This window comes from Piliocolobus tephrosceles, chromosome 13 (assembly GCF_002776525.5).
Source record: "Piliocolobus tephrosceles isolate RC106 chromosome 13, ASM277652v3, whole genome shotgun sequence".
Classification (NCBI taxonomy): Eukaryota; Metazoa; Chordata; class Mammalia; order Primates; family Cercopithecidae; genus Piliocolobus; species Piliocolobus tephrosceles.
In genome coordinates, this window is record NC_045446.1 from 18,069,380 (window position 1) to 18,088,471 (window position 19,092).

Here is a 19,092-nt window from a genome sequence, read left to right on the forward strand (position 1 = left end):
CACCAAAAACAAAAAAATTTGTTTTTGGTGACAGGGTCTTGCTCTGCCGCCCAGGCTGGTCTCAAATTGCTCACCTCAACTGATCCTCCCACCCCCATCTCCCAAAGCACTGGGATTACAGTTGTGAGCCACTGTGCTAGGCCCATGATTCCAATTTTTGAGAAAGTAGAGAGAAAGAGATGTGTCAAGTATAAGGATGTTATCTTTCCTAAAAAGATACTGTTTTGGGAAGTAAAATAGTACCAGATGGTTACCTGGTATCACCCCACACTATAAACTTCACATATCATTATTCTCTACCACAGGGGCAAATGGTTTGGTGGTTCTACTGCCAAAAGTCTATAGAGGCACCTGACAACGTTATGTATTTGACTTTCTTCTCTTCAGACTTTGCAGACTACTTACTGCCACAATTCTTGTTATGGCCAAAATGACTGTCTACATTAAGGGTGGAGACTCCTTGATAGTATAGGTTTTAAGGCCACACATCAGCTGCTAGGAGACTAAGCCAAAGAAAAAGAGCTTTTAGGTTACCACTTACTTCAAATCAAGGCCACTTCACCTTTGAGCATTCTAGTCTCTCATTTATTGTGCAACTTTTCTGCAAGTTCTTCAAATTTCTTGCCTCTTTCCTGCTAATATGCTGAATATGTAAGTTCACGTGAGCTGCTTACTATCTTGTTATTAAAATTTTCTGTCCTAGGGATATAACCCAATTACTATGTACAATTTCAGGTTTTCACAAAAAATTTATGTAGTTCCCATTCATGAATAATTGATTAAATGTATCATGTCACTGTTTCTAAAATGCCTTCATCAGTTAAAAAAAAATTATACTCTATAATGTTCCCACAAATATTGCTATCCCTTTAAACTTCATCTACACTTATTGTCCCATGACTTGATACTTACAGGTTTTCTTGTCTTAGAAGTAATCTCATTTAATTAAGACCTTTCTTCATGACAAGACAGTTGAGTAGTAACAAAAACTATTTATTGGACTTTAAATAGCAATTTCAATTTTGCAACATCTCTGCACATCACTTTTGCAAATAGAAATTGCTAACAAATAACACTTTGAGGTTCCCAAAGTGTAAGAGAACATGTACAGACTTGTATCAGACTAAATGCTTTTTTGTTTTTGTTTTGAGACAAGGTCTTGTTCTGTCATCCAGGCTGGAGTGCAGTGGTGCCATCATAACTCACTACAAGCCTGGACCTCCTGGGCCCAAGTGATCCTCCCATCTCAGCCTCTCCAGTAGCTGAGACCACAGGTATGTGTCACTACACCCAGCTAATTTTTTAATTTTTTGCAGAAACCTGGGGGGTGGGTCGGGTGTCTCCGTTTGTTCCCCATGCGGGTCTCGAACTCCTGGTCTCAAATGATCCTCTCACCTCAGCCTCCCAAAGTGCTGGGATTATAGTTGTGAGCCATGGCACCCAGACCAGACTAAATGTTTTTGAACAATTACCAAAAAAACAAATTATCCCATTGTTAGATAATGCCTATAATCACTGACTTCCAAATGCTGGACAGAAGATTCTATCACACTACTTAAGTGCAAAAGGTAATAATAAACGAATGGAAAACAACATTTAACTGGATAAGCAGGTTCTCTACATCTTTTACTTACTTTTGTACTGAAATTCTAATTTTAAATAAAGAAATAGGCCAGCCTGGTGGTTCAAACCTAAAATCCCAGCACTTTGGAAGCCCAAAGTGGACAGATTGCTTGAGCCAGGAGTTTGAAACTACAGTGAGCTATGATTGCACCACTGCACTCCAAATTAGGTAACAGAGTGAGACCCTGTCATTCATTAATTTATACTTACATACATACGTACAGGGTTCTACTTAAATAGGCAGATAAAAAAGGCATATTTAAACTATCTTCCTAATCCTCAATTAAAAGCACAGACATAAAAAAGCTATAAATAAAACCCAAAGACAGAAGAAGAAATAACAAATCAAAGATGTCAACAAACTATTGGAAAATAAAAAGTGAACAGGCTGGGCGTGGTGGCTTACACATGTAATCCCAACAATTTGGAAGGCCAAGGTGGGATGACCTCTTGAGCCTAGGAGTCTGAGATCAGCCTGGACAATACGGAGAGACTCTGTCTCTACAAAAAAAAAAAAAAAAATTAGCCAAGTGTGGTGGCATGCACCTGTGGTCCCAGCTACTTGGGAGGCCAAGGTGGGAGCCTTGAGCCCAGGAGTTCAAGACCAGCCAGGGAACATAGTGACACTTTGTTTCTGCAAAAAAAGTAAGTAGCTGGGCATGGTGGCGTGCACCTGTAGTGCCAGCCACTGGGGAGGCTGAGGTAGGCAGACTGCTTAAGCTGAAAGGTCAAGGCTGCAGTGAGCTGTGATTGCACCACTCCACTGCACTCTAGTCTGGGTGACAGAGTGAGACCCTGTCTCAAAAAAAAAAAAAAAAAAAAAAAAGCCTCTAATTTCTTGCCAGGGCCAAACCTAAGTCTACCTATCAGCTTTCTGGATGTAGCAAGCAGAATGAGAAATCAGGTAAACTGATTTTACCATATTTGTCTCCATTTGGCCTTTGTAACTGGTCCACTCACTCACCACAAAACACACAAGCGGTGTTTGTTATTCTGAATCTGGAGCCTTCCCTGAACCTCAGCTATAGCCGAGAACCTCCAGTCTGGAACCATTACAGGGTTCTTGGTTCAAATCAGTTCACTTCCTGTTCCAACTTCATTTCATTCTCAGGCTGCTGCTGCTTCTGCATTGTTAAAACAGTTAAAATTCCTCCTCTAGGTTTCCTTCTCCCAAAAATGTAGAGAATCTCTCCTTCTCTACTTTTCTGGTTCTATTCTTGCATGTTTATATCCATTTTATTCCTTTACTATAATTTTATATGGCTTAAAAAGAAGTGGGGCCTGGTGGCACATACCTGTAGTCCCAGCTACTCAGGAGGTTGAGGCAAGAGAATCACTTGAGTCCAAGATGCTGTAGAGAAATATGATCATGCCTGTGAATATTACTGTACAACAGCCTGGGCAACAGAGTGAGACTGCCTCTCCTTAAACAGAAATTTGTGCCATATCCAATTCTGCCTGTTACTTAGTATCTTTGGGACGACAGAGCCTTAGGAGACCAAAAATAAAATAAATAAACAAAACAGAATAGATATATGTAGTCACCCTGTCATGTTTAACCAGAAATTTGTAATCAGTCAAAAGTTCCTGATATTATGGAGCTTGTATTCTAATAAGGGGGAAGCTGACAATAAAAATAATTAAAATATGTTTGAAAGTAGTAAGTGCTTATTAAGATTAAGCAGGGTTGGCCAGGCGCAGTGGCTCATGTCTGTATTCCCAGCACTTTGGGAGGCCAAGGCGGGTGGATCACCTGAGGTCGGGAGTTTGAGACCAGCATGACCAACATGGAGAAACTCCGTCTCTACTAAAAATACAAAAATTAGCCGGGTGTGATGGCAGGCTCCTGGAATCCCAGCTACTTGGGAAGCTGAGGCAGGAGAATGGCTTCAACCCGGGAAGCAGAGGTTGCAGTGAGCAGAGATTGTGCCATTGCACTCCAGCCTGGCAACAAGACCGAGACTCTGTCTCGAAAAAAAAGAAAACAAAAAACCTCCTTATGAATACAAAAGATGAATCTCACATAATACAAAGTGAAAGCAGACACAAAAATACACACTATGAGTGTGACTGAATCTATACCATGCTCTAGAAAAGGTAAATGTAATCTCTTGTGATAGAAAACAGATCAGTATCAGACAGGTGCAGTGGTTCACACCTGTAATCCCAGCACTTTGGAAGCTGAGGTGGGTGGGGCACCTGAAGTCATGAATTCAAGACCAGCCTAGCCCACATGGTGAAACCCCCTCTCTACTAAAAATACAAAAATTAGCCAGGCATGGTGGCACACATTTGTAGTCCCAGCTGCTTGGAAGGCTGAGGTGGGAGGCTCTCTTGAGCCCAGGAGGAGGAGGTTGTAGTGAGCCAAGATCACATCACTGCACAGACACTCCAGCCTGGGTAACGGAGCGAGACTCCGCCTCCAAAAAAAAAAAAAAAAAAGAAAAGAAAAGAAAACATCAGTATTACTTGGGGCTGGGAGTGGAGGTAGAAATGGTAGGGAGAAAAGTTCTACTGATAGGAATTTCCATGTTTTGATTGTGGTGATTATAAGACTTCCACATTTGCCAAAACTTGTCAAACAGTAAATTTATAATGGATATAATTTATTGTATGTCAATTACACCTCAATCAAGTAGATTTTTAAAAAGGATTGCTCAGATTGCTGTGTAGAGAACAGACTGTTAGATGTATATGGAACTAATCTAATATTAACAATGAACAGTTAACCAATTAATATTTCCTTGATTCTAAAAATGAATCCCAAATTCAGTTTTTCTGAGTAACAGTTCCTGGCAAATTAACAACATGGCTTTCACATTTGTATAATGCCTGCTTCTACTTATACAAAGTCTATAAGCAGTAACCTCAAAACTATTACAGAAATAATAGAATGTTTTGCCTGCAATTAAAAAAAAAAACAAGGCCGGGTGCAGTGGCTCACACCTGTAATCCCAGCACTTTGGGAGGCCGAGGCGGGCAGATCACGAGGTCAGGAGATTGAGACCATCCTGGCGAACACGGTGAAACCCTATCTCTACTAAAACTACAAAAAAAAAAAAAAAAAAAAATAGCCGGGCATGGTGGCGGGCGCCTGTAGTCCCAGTTACTCGGTAGGCTGAGGCAGGAGAATGGCATGAACCCGGGAGGCAGAGCTTGCAGTGAGCCGAGATCATGGCACTGCACTCCAGCCTGGGCAACAGAGAGAGACTCTGTCTCAAAAAAAAAAAAAAAAAAAAACTACTTCCTGACAAATACTCAACACTTTGGATGCTTAAAATGCAGGGTTTTGTTTTTGGGTTTTTTTTTTTTGAGACAGAGTCTCACTCTGTCGCCCAGGCTGGTATGCAGTGGCGCGATCTCACTGCAATCTCCACCTGCCAGGTTCAGGTGATTCTCCTGCCTCAGCCTCCTGAGTAGCTGAGACCAGAGGCACACGCCACCACACCAGCTTATTTTTGTATTTTTAATGGAGATGGGGTTTCACCATGTTGGCCAAGGTGATCTAGAACTCCTGACCTCAGGCGATCTGCCCACCTTGGTCTCCCAAATGCTGGGATTACAGGTGTGAGCTACTAGGCCTGGCCAAAATGCTTTTTTTTTCTGCCTTTTTTTGTTTTTGTTTTTGTTTTTGAGACAAGGTCTCAATCCTTTGTTCAGGCTGGAGTGCAGTGGCCCGATCACTAATCACTGCAGCCTCAACCTGCCAGACTCAGGTGATTCTCCCACTTCAGCCTCTGGAGTAGCTGGGACTACTAGCATGCCACCACACCCAGCTAATTTTTTGTATTTTTTTTGTAGACATGGGGCTTCACTTTGTTGCCCAGGCTGGTTGTGAACTCCTGGGCTCAAGCAATCCTCCCATCTCAGTCTCCCAAACTGCTGGGGATTGCAGGCATGAGCCACTGCACTTGGCCTTAAAAATGCTTTTAAACGCTGGGCATGGTGGCTCACGCCTGTAATCCCAGCACTTTGGGAGGCCAAGGCGGGCGGATCACGAGGTCTGAAGATAGAGACCATCCTGGCTAACATGGTGAAACCCGACTCTACTAAAAATACAAAAAATTAGCCGGACGTGGTGGCAGGCGCCTGTAGTCCCAGCTACTTGGGAGGCTGAGGCAGGAGAATGGCGTGAACCCAGGAGGCAGAGCTTGCAGTGAGCCGAGATCGCGCCACTGCGCTCCAGCCTGGGCGACAGAGCCAGACTCTGTCTCAAAAAAAAAAAAAAAAATGCTTTTAAATTCAGGCCGGGCATGGTGGCTCACGCCTGTAATACCAGTGCTTTGGGAAGCTGAGGCGGGCAGATCACCTGAGGTCAGGAGTTCGAGACTGGCCTGATGAACATGGAGAAAACCCATCTCTACTAAAAATAAAAAATAAAAAAAAAAATTAGCCGTGCATGGTGGCACACGCCTGTAATCTCAGCTACTTGGGAGGCTGAGGCAGAAGAATCGCTTGAGCCCAGGAGGCGGAGGTCATGGTGAGCCAAGATCGCGCCATTGCACTCCAGCCTGGGCAACAAGAGCAAAACTCTTTCTCAAAAAAAAAAGCTTCTAAACTCATGTTTATCATGTCAGAACATGTAGGTTTTGAAAGCAATAAAATTAAGTTTATAATTTTACATTTCTCTTTATTTATTTATTTATTTTTTAAGACAGAGTCTTGCTCTGTCACCCTGGATGGAGTGCAGTGGTGTGATCTCAGCTCACTGCAACCTCTGCCTCCCAAGTTTGTGATTCTCTGGCCTCAGACTCCCAAGTAGCTGCGATTATAGGCACCTGCCATCATGCCTGGCTAATTTTTGTGTTTTTGTAGAGACGCAATTTCATCATGTGAGCTGAGATCGCGCCACTGCACTCTAGCCTGGGCGACAGAGCCAGACTCCGTCTCAAAAAAAAAAAAAAAAGATCACCTCAGGTGATCTTCCCGCTGCGGCCTCCCACAGTGCTGGGATTACAGGCGTGAGCCACCACAACTGGCCCGGGCTAATTTTCTTATTTTTAGTAGAGATGAGGTTTTGCTATGTTGGCTAGGCTGGTCTCGAACTCCTGGCCTCAAGTGATCCACCCGCCTCGGATTCCGACAGTGCTGGAATTACAGGATTACCATACCCAGTCTTATTTCTTAAGCTAACAGTGGAAGAGCAGAGACAATCCTTTCCTGACATAGTCCTTTTTTTCTATAGCAAACGTTCACATCTTCCTCCTAACACTTTGGCTTCAAAGGTAACTGTGCAATAAATGAAGATGGGAAAACACTTCTTTATAGTATAATGCAATAAGTAAATGTAAGAAGAATAGCAGACTTAGAAAATGACAATTTTTAGGCCGGGCGCGGTGGCTCATGCCTGTAATCCCAGCACTTTGGGAGGCCGAGGCGGGCGGATCACAAGGTCGGGAGATCGAGACCACGGTGAAACCCCGTCTCTACTAAAAATACAAAAAATTAGCCAGGCGCGGTGGCGGGCGCCTGTAGTCCCAGCTACTCAGGAGGCTGAGGCAGGAGAATGGCGTGAACCCGGGAGGCAGAGCTTGCAGTGAGCCAAGATCGTGCCACTGCACTCCAGCCTGGGCGACAGAGCAAGACTCCATCTCAAAAAAAAAAAAAAAAAAAAGAAAATGACAATTTTGTAACCATTATAGGAATAACTGGTTCAAGCAAGTCACCAAGGAACGCTAAAATTTCTGGCTGAAACTTTATTTATAAATGAGATATTTACACAATCTATGGGAACACAGGTCACTACTTATTAATTACAAAGAGAAACCTGGTGGACACAATCTTAACAAAGTCGTCAAAGATAACATACTGATACTGGGGCTCAGAAATCAATACCCAGGCAGGGCGTGGTAGTTCATGCCTGTAATCCCAGCACTTTGGGAGGCTGAGGCGGGTGGATCACCTGAAGTCAGAAGTTTGACATCAGCCTGGCCAACATGGTGAAACCCTGTCTCTACTCAAAAAATAAGCTAGGCGTGGTGGTACATGGAGGCTGAGGCAGGAGAATCACTTGAACCCAGGAGGTGGAGGTTGCAGTGAGCTGAGGCTGCACCACTGCACTCCAGCCTGGGCAAAAAGAGCAAAACTTTTGTCTCAAAAAACAAAAGAAATCAATACCCCCTATGCTCAACCAAAGAAACCTCAAGGTATCTCTGATACCTCACTCCATCCACACACCTTCTCTTCCAAAGCATACATTAGCTTAAGTTCCTTTATGCGCCTAAAATACAGACCCTCCCAAAGGAACAACTGTTTTTCTTCTGTATGCTGTGACACCAAGAATGTAACCACACCTAAATGGACTCTTTTACCAGATAATGTACAAGTTAATCTCTGTTCCCTGATCCATTCATTCTCCCTAGTAATCCCCTCGGCAGAATTCCTCTTCTCCTGGTTTCCATAACTCGTTTTGCCAAAATGATATATAACCTTCTGAACCACCTGGGGGGATAGGCAATCACTCTGTGATAAATTTGTATGCCTTAGACAGCTCAGTGACTCACGCCTATAATCTCAATACTTTAGGACCCCAAGGCAGGAGGATAGCTTGAACTTAGGAATTCAAGATCAGGCTGGGTAACACTTACCTACGAAAATACAAAAAATTGGCTGGGTGTGGTGATGCTGGCCTATGGTCCCAGCTACTCAGGAGGCTGATGTGGGAGGATCACTCGAACTCAGGAGGTTATGGCTGCAGTGAGCTGTGATCATGTCACTGCACTCTAGCCTGGGTGACAAAGCAAAACCCTGTATCAAAAAGAAAGGAAAGAAAAAAAGAAAAGAAAGGAAAGAAAGGAAAGAAAAGGAAGGAAGGAAGGAAGGAAGAAAGAAAGAAAGAAAGAAAGAAAGAAAGAAAGAAAGAAAGAAAGAAAAAGAAAGAAAGAAAGAAAGAGGGAGGATGCTATAGCAAAAGTACCTTAGGGAAAAAAAATCTGTATGCCTTTTTATCCAATTCATATGCCTTTTGTGAGTTGGTTTTTTTTTTTTTTTTATTTTTTGGTAGCAACATGATCTTGTATGTTGTCCAGGCTAGTCTGGAACTTCTGGCTTCAAGTGATCCTCCCATCTTGGCCCCCTAAAGTGTTAGAATTAGGAACCTGGCCTTGTGCACGAGTTGATTATCTTTTGGAGACAAGGTCTTGCTCTGTTGCTTAGGCTGCAATGCGGTAACACGATCACGGCTCACTGTAGCCTCGACCTCCCAGGCTCAATCCTCCCACTTCAGCTGGGACTACAGGTACACAACACCACGCCCAGGTAATTTTTTATTTTTTTGTACAGACAGAAACTCATTATGTTGCTCAGGCTGGTCTCAAACTCTTGCACTCAGGCAATCCTCTCACCTCAACCTCCCAAAGTGCTAGGATTACAGCACAAGCAATCATGCCCAGTCAATGAGCTAACGACCTGATTTTCTCAAGGGTGAAGGGGAACTTTCACCTTGGCCTGGACAACAACTGAAGAAACTGATGTCCCATCCCTTCTGATGTGATGTATTACTTACATAGCTTTCTTGCTAAAACTGTATAACCTGAAACTAACCATGAGGAAGTGACTGGACAAGCTCAAATTGAAAGACAGGATACTTAATAATATAATCGGCTCGTCACTCTTCAAAAACGTCAGTTATAAAAGACCAAAAAAAGAAAAATCTGAAGAACCATTTTAGATTAAAGGAGAATAAAGTATGATAACTAAATGCAAAGCTAAAGCTTGATTCTGGACTGGTTCCTGGATTTTCTAAAAAGTTTCTGTTAACGACAGTATTGAAACAACTGGAAACATTTGAACCCAACTGTATACTAAGTAACAGTATTGCATCAATATTAAATTTCCTGAATTTGGCTGCTTACAGTGGCTCACGCCTGTAATCCCAGCACTTTGGCAGGCTGAGGCATGTGAAACTCAGGCCGGGCGCGGTGGCTCAAGCCTGTAATCCCAGCACTTTGGGAGGCCGAGACGGGCAGATCACGAGGTCAGGAGATCGAGACCACCCTGGCTAACACGGTGAAACCCCGTCTCTACTAAAAAATACAAAAAACTAGCCGGGCGAGGTGGCGGGCACCTGTAGTCCCAGCTACTCGGGAGGCTGAGGCAGGAGAATGGCGTGAACCCAGGAGGCGGAGCTTGCAGTAAGCTGAGATCCGGCCACTGCACTCCAGCCTGGGCGACAGAGCGAAACTCCGTCTCAAAAAAAAAAAAAAAAACAAGTAACATCTCTCAAGGGTTCAGAAAAAACAAATAAGAGTGTGTAAACACAATGCAAAAATAATAGTTACACAACATATAGGAGAAAGAAATGAAGTAACGTGGTAAAGAGTGAACAATGTGCAAATCTAAGGCAAGAGTACATAAAAATTCACTGTAATACTCTTCCAACTTTTCTGTAGATTTGAATTAAAAAAACATCAAATTAACAAAAAAACTAGTTGTCAGCCGGGCGTGATGGCTCAGGCCTGTAATCCCAGCACTTTGGGATGCCAAGGCGGGCAGATCATCTGAGGTCAGGAATTCGAGACCAGCCTGGCCAACACGGTGAAACCCCACTTCTACCAAAAATACAAAAATTAGCTGGGTGTGGTGGTGGAAACCTGTAATCCCAGCTACTTGGGAGGCTGAGGCAGGAGAACTGCTTGAACCTAGGAGGCGGAGGTTGCAGTGAGCCAAGATCACGCCACTGCATTCCAGCCTAGGTGACAGAGAGACTCCATCTCAAAACAAAACAAAACAAAAAACAAAACTAGTTGCCATCATATGGTCCATAATACAGTGGAGAAAAACTTTCACCCAGCATAAAGGTCTTCTAAAATTAGGTCTCTTTCTTTATGGACGTACTTCAAATACATTTTTTCTTTTTTTTCTTTTTTTTGAGACGGAGTCTCGGTCTGTCACCCAGACTGGAGTGCAGTGGCGCGATCTCGGCTCACTGCAAGCTCTGCCTCCCAGGTTCACACCATTCTCCTGCCTCAGCCTCCCGAGTAGCTGGGACCACAGGTGCCTACCACCACGCCTGGCTAATTTTTTGTGTGTTTAGTAGAAATGGGGTTTCACCCTATTAGCCCAGATGGTCACCTGACCTCGTGACCCGCCCGCCTCGGCCTCCCAAAGTGCTGGGATTACAGGTGTGAGCCACTGTGCCTGGCCCAAATACCCTTTTTCAAACAGACAGAATGATGACTCTAGCTGTACTTCCAAGATTTCATCACAGCATATCCTTGACTTAGAATGAAAGTGGCACTTGAACCACGGCCAGTCCACTACAGCCAAATCTAAAATAAATATACACATACAGTGTATATAAACAAAATTGCACCCCAAAGATGACAGAGTTTTGTCAGTTTTGTCACAGCTTGTGAATTCTGTTCACCAAGTGTTGGAATCTAATCTGCGGTGCCCCTAAAATAGCATGTACAAGTTTTGGATATGAAAAACAGAAAAGAGGCCGGGGGCGGTGGCTCAAGCCTGTAATCCCAGCACTTTGGGAGGCCAAGACGGGTGGATCATGAGGTCAGGAGATCGAGGCCATCCTGGCTAAGACGGCGAAACCCGTCTCTACTAAAAATAAAAAAAATTAGCCGGGCGAGGTGGCTGGCGCCTGTGGTCCCAGCTACTCGGGAGGCTGAGGCAGGAGAATGGCGTGAACCCGGGAGGCAGAGGTTGCGGTGCCCTGAGATCCAGCCACTGCACTCCAGCCTGGGCGACAGAGCAAGACTCTGTCTCTCAAAAAAAAAACAACAACAAAAAAAAAGAAAAACAGAAAAGAGAAAAATATACATTATAAAAGCAGAACATACATGTATCAGTTTTTGGATACTAAATGACAACCTTGTTTCTCCCTTATGAATCAGCAGACACCGTGGATTATATTTTTTTCCCCTTCAGTAGTGAGCAGTTTGCGTGTACAGAGAAAATGGACTTACAAAAACTTGCAGCAGTAGTTTCTTCTTGCTTTAAAATTTCGTTTTTGCCGGGTGAGGTGGCTCACGCCTGTAGTTCCAGCACACTTTGGGAGGCCGAGGCGGGCGGATCACGAGGTCAGGAGATCGAGAACATCCTGGCTAACACGTTGAAACCCCGTCTCCACTAAAAATACAAAAAATCAGCTGGGCGTCATGGCGGGCGCCTGTAGTCCCAGCTACTCGGCAGGCTGAGGCAGGAGAATGGCGTCAACCCTGGAGGCGGAGCTTGCAGTGAGCCGAGATCGCGCCACTGCACTCCAGCCTGGGCGACAGAGCGAGACTCCGTCTCAAAAAAAAAAAAAAAATTCGGTTTTGGTTTAGATTGTGAATGCATGAAATAAGGGAGTGAATCAGTTTCTTGTTTACATTTTTTTCACCTTTTAAACAACAAAAAACTCTTTAAAAAATATTTTAATCCATTCTTGGCCAGGCGTGGTGGCTCACGCCTGTAGTTCCAGCACTTTGGGAGGCCGAGGCAGGCGATCACGAGGTCGGGAGATCGAGAACATCCTGGCTAACACGGTGAAGCCCTGTCTCCACTAAAAATACAAAAAATCAGCCGGGCGTCATGGCGGGCGCCTGTACTCCCAGCTACTCGGGAGGCTGAGGCAGGAGAATGGCGTGAACCCGGGAGGCGGAGCTTGCAGTGAGCTGAGATCGCGCCACTGCACTCCAGCCTGGGCGACAAACCAAGACTCCATCTCAAAAAAAAAAAAAAAAAAAAAACATATATATATATATTTTAATGCATTCTTTTGAAGAGGTAGATGTTTAGTAATTTTATGGCTCCCAGAGCATATATTCAATTGGTGCATGTTGTGGGAGGGGGAAATGGAAATTAAATGAAAACATATGGCTTTGGTCATGTCAATCTGTAAGACACATCAGTAAAAGGGTTATTATGCTCGGCTGGTTTTTTTTTTTTGTTTGTTTTGCGTTTTGTTTTTTGGTGATGTGGCTTAAATGTAATAGTTTCTTTTTTGGGACGTATTTCACCAATTAAAGACTAGAAGGGTACACACAAAAATTTTTTTTAATTCCATAGATAAGATACATTAAAAAAGAAATCTTCTGATGTTTTGTAGCTGTAACTAAATTATGGTATAAATGTGCACTATTGTGAAAGGGAGCAAAGTGGTTTTGGGTTTTTGTTGTTTGTTTGTTTTGCTTTGTTTTTTTCTTTTTGAGATGGAGTCTCCGCTCTGTCACCCAGGTTGGAGTGCAGTGGCACGATCTTGGCTCACTACAAGCTCCGCCTCCTGGGTTCATGCCATTCTCCTGATTCAGCCTCCTGAGTAGCTGGGACTACAGGCGCCCGCTACCATGCCCGGCTTTTTTTTTTTTTTTTTGTATTTTTAGTAGAGACGGCGGTTTCACCGTGTTAGCCAGGATGGTCTCAATCTCCTGACCTTGTGATCCACCCGCCTCGGCCTCCCAAAGTGCTGGGATTACAGGCATGAGCCACCGTGCCTGGCCTTTGTTTTGTTTTTTAAGAGATTAAAATGTTTCTGGATTAAAAAAAAGAATGAAGGTGGCAAAGACTTTAATGCATTAAGCCATGATAAACATGAGTGAGACCAGGCGCAGAGGCTCATGCCTGTAATCCTAGCACTTTGGGAGGCTGAGACAGGTGGATTGCTTTAGTTCAGGAGTTCAAGACCACCCTGGGCAATATGGCGAAACCCCATCTCTACCAAAAATACAAAAAGTAGCTGAGTGTGGTGGAATGTGCCTGTAGTCCCAGCTACTCAGCAGGCTGAGGCAGGAGAATCTCCTCAACCCAGGAGGCAGAGGTTGCAGTGAGCCAAGATCACATCATCGCACTCCAGCATGAGCAACAGAGCAAGACTTCGGCAAAAAAAAAAAAAAATCTCTGAAGTGGGCCATGTACAGTGGCTCATGTCTGTAATCACAGCACTTTGGGAGGCTGAAGCAGGTGGATTACCTGAGGACAGAAGTTCAAGACCAGCCTGACCACCATGGTAAAACCCTGTCTCTACTAAAAATACAAAAAATTAGCCAGGTGTGGAGGCGGGCACCTGTAATCCCAGCTCCATGGGAGGCTGAGGCAAGAGAATCGCTTGAACCTGGGAGGCAGAGGTTGCAGTAAGCTGAGATTGCTTCACTGCACTCCAGCCTGGGCAATAGAGCAAAACTCCATCTCCAAAAAAAAAAAAAAAATCTTAAGTAGCCTTTCATCAACAGGGTGGACTGAACTAATGCTGTCAGTTCCCCCTCTCACTACAAACACATAAAGATGTAGATAAAATGACAACAAAAATGTTCTGACACACAGCTGAACTAGAAAAATGGGAGATATCCCAGATTCCATACAGAATACAATGAAAGCTATAGATGTAAGAGAAATCTGATGCCAGGGAACTGAGGCCTACAAGGGACAAGGGTTAGGTCCTTTTGACAAACATATGAGAGTAAGAATCGGGTTGGGAGATATGACCTTAACCTTATAGGCAGGTAAAAGCACTGTACCCTACATAAAGCCCCAGAGCCAAGTGCTCCTTTCCTTGATCACAGATGCTCAAAGAATCCTGGAGAAGCCACAAAGAGCTTTGCCATCTATCATGGCAACGTTGAGAGGTGGGCAAGTTGCTCTCAAAACATTAAAAGCACAAGTCAGAAGAGCACATAAATGTAAGATCCATAATCAAACTACCTACATGCATAAGGAAATGAAAACCCAAGATATTAACCTAAAACTTAGTTTAGAAACACTGAAACCCCAAGAAACAGATAGAAACAAGACTGAATAGCTTGGGAGAAGCTTTCACAGCTCCGAATCCACAGCCTACTGCCAGTACACACCCCTAACTCTTCCCCCCAACTCTTAAGTAGACAAATTCATCATTTTATAAACTACAGACTTCATGTAAAAAGAAAGTATCAACAACTCAAAAATAATAAGCAAATATGGCTGGGCGCGGTAGCTCATGTCTGTAATTCCAGCACTTTGGGAGGCCGAGGTGGGTGGATCACTAGGTCAGGAGTTGGAGACCAGCCTGACCAACATAGAGAAACCCCGCCTCTACTAAAAATACAAAAACTAGCCGGGCGTGATGGTGCGCACCTGTAACCCGTTACTCAGGAGGCTGAGGCAGGAGAATCGCTTGAACCTGGGAGGCAGAGGTTGCAGGGAGCTGAGATTGTGCCACAACACTCCAGCCTGGGCAACAAAGCAAGACTCCGTATTAAAAAAAAAAAAGAGGCCGGGCGCGGTGGCTCAAGCCTGTAATCCCAGCACTTTGGGAGGCCGAGACGGGCGGATCACGAGGTCAGGAGATTGAGACCATCCTGGCTAACACGGTGAAACCCCGTCTCTACTAAAAAAATACAAAAAACTAGCCGGGCGTGGTGGTGGGCGCCTGTAGTCTCAGCTACTCGGGAGGCTGAGGCAGGAGAATGGCATAAACCCAGGAGGCGGAGCTTGCAGTGAGCTGAGATCCGGCCACTGCACTCCAGCCTTGGCGACAGAGTGAGACTCCGTCTCAAAAAAAAAAAAGAAAGAAAGAAAAGAAAGAAAGAAAGAAAGAAACAAAACTGTAAAATGATTCTTAACTATTTCTTTACTATTTCTTTCAAGTGTATGAATCAAAAGTGAAAGCAGCATTTTCCAAAACAGCAATACTAAGTTATTACTTTTTTCATTTTATTTTTCTGCTCCATAGGAGGTTTCTGTAAGTTATGACTTCTATGAATTCTTGATTTACCTTTACTTTTACTGAGGAGACCCTGTTAAGTCAACCATGCATGTTAATTAATTTGTTTTTCTTTCGAGACAGAGTTTTTGCTCTTATTGCCCAGGCTGGACATGATCTCGGCTCACAGAAACCTCTGCCTCCCCAGTTCAAGCAATCCTCCTGTCTCAGGCTCCCAAATAGCTAGGATTACAGGCACGTGCCACCACGCCTAGGTATTTTTGTATTTTTAGTAGAAATGGGGTTTCTCCATGTTGGCCAGGCTGGTCTTAAACTCCCGACCTCAGGTGATCTGCCGGCCTCAGTCTCCCAAAGTGCTAGGATTTCAGGTGTGAACAACCGTGCCCAGCCCAATTGAGTTGTTTTTCTAAGCAGTGGTAATTCACATTCTCATCCCCTCTGTTATGACCAAGGTCATGCAAAAAAATACCAGGATAAGACAGATTGCCAGGCCTGGCGCGGTGGCTCACGCCTGTAATCCCAGCACTTTGGGAGGCCGAGGCGGGTGGATCACCTGAGGTCAGGAGTTGGAGACCAGCCTGGCCAACATGGTGAAACCCCATCTCTACTAAAAATACAAAAAATTAGCCAGTCGTGGTGGTGGGTGCCTGTAATCCCAGTTACTCGGGCTGAGGCAGGAGAATTGCTTGAACTCGGGAGGCGGAGGTTGTTGCAGTGTGCCGAGATCATGCCACTGTCCTCCAGCATGGGCAACAAGAGTGAAACTCCATTGCAAACAAAACAAAACAAAAACAGACAAATTGCCTATGTAACCTATACTGGTCCTCAGAGGATTTTTTTTTTTTTTTTGAGACAGAGGGGCATTGTCTCCCGGGTTGGAGTGCAGTGGCATGACCTAGGGCTCATCGCAACCTCCGCCTCCTGGGTTCAAGCGATTCTCCTGCCTCGATTACCCGAGCAGCTGGGATTACAGGCGCCCAACACCACATCCAGCTAATTTTTTGTATTTTTAGTAGAGACGGGGGTTTCACCATGTTGGCCAGGCTGGTCTTGAACTTCTGACCTCGTGATTCGCCTGCCTCAGCCTCCCAAAGTGCTGGGATTACAGGCGTGAGCCACCCTGCCTGGCCCCTTCGGAGGATTTTTAATAAACTGGCCCACATTTACTCTTTAGTTAAAAGCAAGAAATTGGCTGGGCGTGGTGGCTCATGTCTGTAATCTCAGCACTTCAGGAGGCCAAGGCCGGCGGATAACCTGAGGTCGGGAGTTCAATAACCGCCTGACTAACATGGAAAAACCCCATCTCTACTAAAAATACAAAATTATCTGGGTGTGCTGGCAAATGCTTGTAATCCCAGCTACTCGGGAGGCTGAGGCAGGAGAATCGCTTGAACCTGGGAGGCGGAGGTTGCGGTGAGCCAAGATCGCGCATTGCACTCTAGCCTGGGCAACCAGAGTGAAACTCCATCTCAAAAAAAAGAAAAAAAAGGCAAGAAATCTACCTTCCAAGGACATTAAAAAAAAGCAGCTAATTATTTAAAATAACCTTTAAATCCTTTTAGAGACTTAAAATCCTTTTAAAGATTTTAAACCCAAATTTTACAAAGGTTTGATTCCCTCTGGGCAGCCTCCTTTGCATTCTTCCTAGCTACAGTACCTCTATTCTCTCATAGAATACTTTCAGTTTTTATTGGTTTCCACAATTTGATAGGAAGCAATGACCAGCAACTCTATGCACTCTCCTCCGCTAAACACATGCAGGAAAAATGATGGTTTATGTAAATTCATCTTACTTAGCTCCACATCCCATGCTGGAAGTTACTTTCGAATATTCCACACCTACAGTTCAGGTAAACTTCCTTTGAGATTAAGCTCCTGGGCCCGACTCTGTGGTTTATGTATGTAATCCCAACACTTTGGAAGGCTGAGGTGGGATGATTCCCTGAGCCTAGGAGTTTGAGGTTAAAGTTAGCTACGAGGCCGGGCGCGGTGGCTCAAGCCTGTAATCCCAGCACTTTGGGAGGCCGAGACGGGCGGATCACGAGGTCAGGAAATCGAGACCATCCTGGCTAACACAGTGAAACCCCGTCTCTACTAAAAATACAAAAACTAGCCGGGTGAGGTGGTGGGCGCCTGTAGTGCCAGCTACTCGGGAGGCTGAGGCAGGAGAATGGCGTAAACCCGGGAGGCGGAGCTTGCAGTGAGCTGAGACCTGGCCACTGCACTCCAGTCCCGGTGACAGAGCGAGACTCCGCCTCAAAAAAAAATAAAATAAAATAAAAAATAAAGTTAGCTACGAAGGCGCCACTGTACTCCAGCTTGGGTGACAGAGCAATACTTTATCCCTAATAGTAAAAATTTTAAAATCTGGAAAATTAAGACTTCACCTGAGCTGATAAATGGGGAGTTGAAAACAACAACAACAAACCTTATAACTGAGCTGGAGCCACTACATGCACACATGAAAAGGACTAACAGTCATAAAATAACACACAAAATCTGGAAGCTAATTTAGTGTAAAGGAAGAGTCTGTTGTTTCTTATTATAATACTTTCCCACTAAAGATGTCCAATAAATTCTATCACCTTACGAGATGAATTTTAAACTAAGTGTGTAATGAGAAAATAAGTAATCTTTTTAAATCTCTTTTCTTTTGGGCTGTGGGGTGGTGAGAGAACAAAGAAATACTAAAAATGAAACGCTACGCTGAATTGATCAAGCTAACTGGGAACTCACTGGAAAAGTGAAAACTGAGATGAATTAGTGATGAGCTCAAGAAGGTGCTTAGCCACTTACCCAGAGATTTATTTAATGAGAATGGATCGCAGGTTTCCACAGGTCGTTCCACCGACAGTAAGAAGACAGTCGTGAACCTTGGGTCCCTTTTTTCACTAGTCAACAGTCACCCTCACCTACACGCGGAGTACATATTTGGCACTCAACAAATCTTGATTGAATGAAACCCTACCTCACTCATAATGGCACCCAACCCCGGAGTTATGGCCCCCCAAATTACCTCCAAAACGCCTGACGACCTAACCCAAAGAGCAGAAAAAGTAGAGAGGAAACCTCTAGGGGTGGAGGGGATTCTCTGTCAAACAAGCAGGGGCCAACGGGGCCTAGACCAACCCAATTTCCCACAGAAAACTCAAAGGCCCAGGGGATTGAACCGTGGCTAATCTCCTTCGACTTCCACGAAGCAGCAGCCCAGGGGACGCAGATCCATAGCCTCCCACCCGGGGGCGCTGAGAGATCTCGGGGTATCCCCCGCAAAAGTTAGTACCTGCGAAGCTGCGGCACAAAGTGTGGCTCCGGGCTCTCATTACGGAGGCCGGGACCTGGGACCGGCCAGCCGCGCCTCCTGGCTGAGGGTTCCGCGCTCCGGAGCTGCAGTGACCGTACACGTAGCCGATAGACACCTAAGGCTTCAGAAGCGTCCTGACTCGCAGGCCCCAGACGTTTTGCTCTTAGGACTCCGCGAGTTGTCGCACCCGCGTCGACTGGAGCTCTTCAGTGCTTCCCTCACTGGTTAAGCGGTCACTCCTGCCTTAAGCCCAGCAGCCGGTCGCTCTCCGGCGCCGCCATCGTTAGTGTTTGTTTTCATCCGCTTCGGTAATGGCCGGGGGCGGGGGGGTGGAAGAGGGCTATGGGGGAAATCCAGATGCCTAAGCTTAGTCGCACTTTCGCTACAGTAAGGATGCCCTATTTATTCTTTTAGTCCTCAAAATCTCCATGAAAGTTGATTTTCTTTCCACGTAAGCTTTGTTCTCTAATCTTTCTAAGCGACTCAAGATAAAATAAAGACGGAAGGGAGGTGTTTGAGAGAGAGAGACCGT

The 19,092-nt window shown here is 44.8% G+C and overlaps 1 protein-coding gene across 12 annotated transcripts in view; it reads right to left on the reverse strand.

Annotated features, from left to right (window-relative positions):
• The window catches only part of ATG13 (autophagy related 13), a 64,852-nt gene extending 45,884 nt beyond the window's left edge, over window positions 1–18,968 (reverse strand). For 4 of the 12 annotated variants that reach the window (XR_002732294.1, XM_023215715.1, XM_023215714.1 and 1 more), the window contains exons 1-2: window positions 18,540–18,914; window positions 2,919–2,974 (exon numbers count right to left, since the gene is read on the reverse strand). The gene's annotated coding sequence lies outside the window, so the exon portion shown is untranslated. Of the gene's footprint in view, window positions 1–541; window positions 588–2,918; window positions 2,975–11,543; window positions 11,707–18,052; window positions 18,169–18,539 lie in introns of those variants that run through there. The other 8 variants (XM_023215706.2, XM_031933802.1, XM_023215709.2 and 5 more) reach the window with 7 other exon arrangements.
• Window positions 18,969–19,092: the final 124 nt, after the last annotated feature.